Below are 5,302 nucleotides of genomic sequence, written 5' to 3'. Positions count from 1 at the left end.
GTGCAGTGGCCGCTCCCGGCTACCACAGCCTCAACCTGCTGGGCTCTGGTGATCCTTCCGCCTCAGACTTCCAAGTAGCTAGAACTACAGGCGCGTGCTACCATGCCCGGCTGATTTTTTGATTTATTGTAGAGATGAGGTCTCGCCAAGTTGCCCAGGCGGGTCTCGAACCCGCGGGCTCAGGCAATCCACTCACCTCAGCCTCCCAAAGGCACGGGATTACAGGCTGAGCCACTGAGCCGGGCTCATAGGGGAAATTAATGAGCCTAAAAAACAATGGTCTGGGACAAATTTCTTCTGAGTTCTGGGGAGGCGGTGGGGAATGTGAAAAATGGAACCTTACTGTGAACAAAGGTTGTTTTATTACTCAGAGAAAGACTCCCAGGTAATCTCTCAGAGCTGCCCTCAGAATAAAGATGAAAAGTCTGTTGGGGCATGCTGATGACTCCCTCTCTTCTTTTCTCTTGTTTCTCTTTCCTGGTTATTTGATGAGATTCCTAGGGTGAGGGTTTTAAGACAATTACATTTCTTTTGGAAAGAACTGTTCTTAGTTAGATAAGGAAATTCTACAGAATTCCTTCTGAAGCTTCAAGAAAGTAAGAGGATCAGAGAGACAGAGAAGTGGGAGAAGGTCCGAGAGATACCTTGAGCCTGCCTCTTTAGTTTAACACGGCAAAGTGTCATCTTTTGGGGTATTATTTATCTGAGACCCAACAGCACCGTAGACTCTTGTTTTTTTTTTTTTTGAGTTGGAGTCTCACTCCGTTGCCCAGACTGGAGTGTAGTGGCACACTCCCCGCCACCACAGCCTCGACCTGCTGGGCTCTGGTGATCCTTCTGCCTCAGCCTTCCAGGTAGCCGGAACTACAGGCGCGCATTACCATGCCCAGCTAATTTTGGATTTATTGTAGAGATGAGTTCTCGCCAAGTTGCCCAGGTGGTTCACGAACCCACAGGCTCAGGCAATCCACTCGCCTAGGCCTCCCAAAGTGCTAGGATTACAGGCTGAGCCACCGAGCCCGGCTGACTCAACTTCTTGAAACTGTAGAGACAGCACTGAAAACTGGGCCATGTTAGAAACAGTAGTATCTCTAACATCAAAAGAACCAAGACTTGGATCTACAAGTGAGTAGTGGAATGAGAAAGAATATAGTTCTAATTTAGAAACCACCTTAATCCTGCCTGGGTTAGCATTTCCTTTACTTCGGCTCCTGCCAAGGGATTCTATTTAAGCCCTTATTGGTATAGAGACCCTCTAATGTCTGTCCATATTGTCACAGCCTCTAGAGAAGGGCATGACCAGGGCGCAAGTGCTCCTGTACATTACCGAACAATATTCTTGAGACCTAATAAAAGGTGCGCTTCCCCTTATCTCCTATGCATGCTCAGTGAGTAGCTTCAGGGGGTTGTTGACTTCCTGTAGTCTATGCCCCATTAACTGAAAAATGCAAATCTCATTTTACTCCCTTTTTCTGAGTGGTTATAAGTTTGAATAATATAGTATCAATGTAATCGTAAGCCTTGTGAATTATATAACTTTTGTATCAATGTAATTACAAGCTTTGTGATTTGTATAAATTTTGTGTAATGCATGATGTCTTAGGCCCTTTACTCTACAGCAAGCTTGATTACCGCTTCTGCCAGGCCCTACTGATAAAAGTTTCCTGGCACCAGGAAGTCTGGACAGAAAAATGTCACTCTTGATAAATGTGGCTAAAACTCGAGTACTATACAATGCTCTGCTGGTCACATGGCTAATGTATAGGTACCGACAACTCTGGACTATAAAAGTGAACTGTAAAAGCCTAGGGGGTGAGGAGAACCATTTCAGAAAGACTTCAAGTCTGGCTCTGCTCCCTGGATTCAAACTCAGAAATAAACTTCTTTCTACCAGTTCCCTGCCCCTTTGACTTATTGGTATCAAGGGGAGCAGCTGAGCATTACTTGGACCATAGCATTATGATTCAGTGTGTAAAAACGTAGCTATCCTCCTTTCTTCCAGAATAGTGCTCAACAGAAAACTTTGGCACAAACTATGCATTACACCTACTTATATTGTAGCATCTTTATGGAGTCAGTTAAGAAGAAGAGAGGCCAGAAGATTCAGTGTGGAATGATAACTGTGTCTTGAATAGGGTATTTATTGAGTTCTACCTTAGTATGCTAGATTATAGTTGTAAAGAGAAATGTCTCCTCTTGTCTTTTTTGACTACAAGAAGGCTGCGCTCACCCTCTGAAAAATCAGATGAAGACATACAACATCCATGACCTCTACCAATGGCTAACCCAAGTGGCTTACTTATTTTTTTACTCAATCTTCACCCCTACTGGAAAAGACTAATTGTCCCCAGAGGAGATCTGGCTTTGACTGAATCTCAGCCCCATCTGCTTTCACATGATATAACTGCTAATTGCCTGAGAAAAGATTGCTGACTTATAGTGTAAAGTGTGAAAACCATGGTTATTGGTGCCCTAAAGTTTTGCTGAAAAAAATCACTGGCTTGAGGCAGATTGGTTAATAGGAGAAAAGGCATACCAATTTTATTTAACATGTTTACATGAGAGCCTGCAGAATGAAGACCCAACTTCCCAGTGAGTTACAGAAACTTAAATACCACCTAAAGGTTACACAAAGAATGGGGGCTTATATTCTGGTAAAATAGGTTACGGGAAGGGGAAAAAGAAAAATTCTATTGAGGGGCAAGAAGTGACTAGGAGAAGTGGAGAATGACTTGCAAATAGTTCTTGAAAGCTGAATTAATCTGAGAGACAGGCATTATTTTGTAAAAATAGTCCTTCCTCTTCTTTCCTGCAATAGATAATTTTAGCAGGGAGAGGAAGTAACCCAGGAGAAATGTTGGGGCAAAATGCCAAATTTGGGGTGAATTTCACCTTCAGAAGCACCCCTAGTAATTATATTAGCTGTGAGTTTTTCAAAGTTCAAGAAAACTGGTCTGGCTCCCACATACTTTGGTCACAGAGTAAAAGTTACTTGTTACCTAGATTGTGTGCTGGAGGAACTTTAGGCAAGAGCATTAGCTGAATAATTAGAATGGAAACTTCTATCTGAAATAGTATTGCATTGTAAAATGTACTTCAGTCAATTTCACTTACAGTGAGATTTCCTCACCACTACTTCAATCTTCTCCCTCCCATAGTTGTTACAGGGAAAATATCACCACTCTTATTCATTTATTAATCCCCAAGGATATTAAAGGACAGAACTGTGTCACCAATAGTAAAGGTCCTAGAAGTTCTGGATTATGTTGTCATAAAAGAGGTAATTTATTTTGTATATATCCAATGTTGAAAGGATTAATAATATATATGCATATTTAGATATATACAGGGGATGCCAAAACATGTATTCACATTTTAAGAGATGTTATCTATGTATTACTTTTCAAAGTTAATTAAATTATGCTAGCAATGTGTAGTATGACATTCGCTCAATCATGCTTCCACTAGTTTCTTTGACTGTCCTGCTTGTCACATGATGACCTAGTATTCATTTGAATAACGCCATCTTTTGAGTGAGCATAATTCAAATGTGTATACAATTTTTTTGGCATCCCTGTATATATCAGATAGCATCTTTGCAGATAGATTTGCTATAGTTAAAATACTTTGAAAGGGAAAAAGTTCATAAAATAGAACTTCTACAGAAAAGAGTTTATACATTAGGATTCTATAACCATGAACTTTTGGTAATAATTTTGTTGCTGGCTGGGTGCAGTGTCTCAAGCCTGTAATCCCAGCACTTTGGGAGGCCGAGGCGAGAGGATTGCCTGAGCCCACAGGTTTGAGACCAGACTGGGCAACATGGTGAGACCTCATCTGTACAATTAAAAAAAAATCAAAAAATTAGCTGGGCATGGTAGTGTGCACCTGTAGCTCCAGCTTCCTGGAAGGCTGAGGCAGAAGGATCGCTGGAGCCCAGCAGTTCGACTCTGGGGTGGCCGTGGGTGAACTACTTACTGCACTCCAGCCTGGGTGATAGAGTGAGACTCCAACTCAAAAACAAGCAAAATAATAATAATAATAATGATAATAATAATAATAATAATTTTGTTGCGACTGCCTAGAGCGTGAAAATGGTGAATGAACTCTCTATAGATTTTATCCCGGTGATTATCCTTCTAATTTCTTACATAAAAGATACATGGAACACTGTTAGAAAAATTACTAAAAAATAGAAATACAGTATTTTCTAAATAACTAGTAATGAAAATACTATGAGTTCAAATTTATGGGATACAGCTAAAATAACAATTAGAATGAAAAAAGAAACAGATTCTCATATTAGCAGTGAATAAAAGTTAAAATTAATAATCTAAGCATGGGACTTAAGAAATTAGAAAAAGGACAGAATAAACCCAAGGAAAGGAGGAGAAACAAGATGATAAAGGGCAAAAAAAAAATTAAAAGTGCTAAGATACAATAAATAGAATCTACAAAGTCTAAAGTTGGTTCTCTGAAAAAACTAATAATTTTGAAAAACTTCTGGCAAAATTTATGATGAATATTTGTCTAAAAATTTTAAGTGCAAAACATTATTAACTCAAATCCATCAATATCTTAAAAATGTAATAAATTATAATAAAATTATATTTACTTGGGAATTTATGAGTTTTTAACAGCAGAAAATCTATAAATATAATTACTTCTATTAATAAATTTGGGGAGAAAAATTGCATTATCTCAGTTTATAAAGAAAAAATATTTAGTAAAATTTAACATTCATTTATGATTTAGGAAACTAAGAAATAAAGTGTCATTTTCCTAAAAAATTATATCTATCAAAATCTCAAAATCCTAGAGAGAACAACCATGTAAAAATGAGAAATAAAGACATAAAGACCTAGACATTTGCAAATAATATGATTATCTACAAAGAAGACACAAAAGAATCTGTAAACAATCTGAAAAAATTTAAAGATTTGGCAAGGTATCTGGGTATAAAATTCAACGCTCCCTAAATCAATTACATTTCCATTATAACATAAACATTTAGAAAATGCAAATTTTATTTTTAATATTTATTTATGTATTTATGTATTTATTCATTCATTCCTTCATTCGTTCATTGTGTTGGGGTCTCACCCTGTCTCCCAGGCTAGAGTGTGGTGGCATGCTCAAGCAGCACCACAGCCTTGGCCTTCTGGGCTCAGGTGATCTTTCCACCTCAGCCTTCTTTTTTTTTGAGTCAGAGTCTCATTCTGTCACCCAGGACAGAGTGCAGTGGCACGCTCATGGCCACCACAGCCTCTACTTGCTGCGGTCCTTCCACCTCAGCCTTCCA

Source organism: Carlito syrichta, unplaced genomic scaffold (assembly GCF_000164805.1).
Source record: "Carlito syrichta isolate Samal-C Ts95f unplaced genomic scaffold, Tarsius_syrichta-2.0.1 Scaffold302630, whole genome shotgun sequence".
Classification (NCBI taxonomy): domain Eukaryota; kingdom Metazoa; phylum Chordata; class Mammalia; order Primates; family Tarsiidae; genus Carlito; species Carlito syrichta.
Note: the sequence above shows the minus strand (reverse complement) of the source record.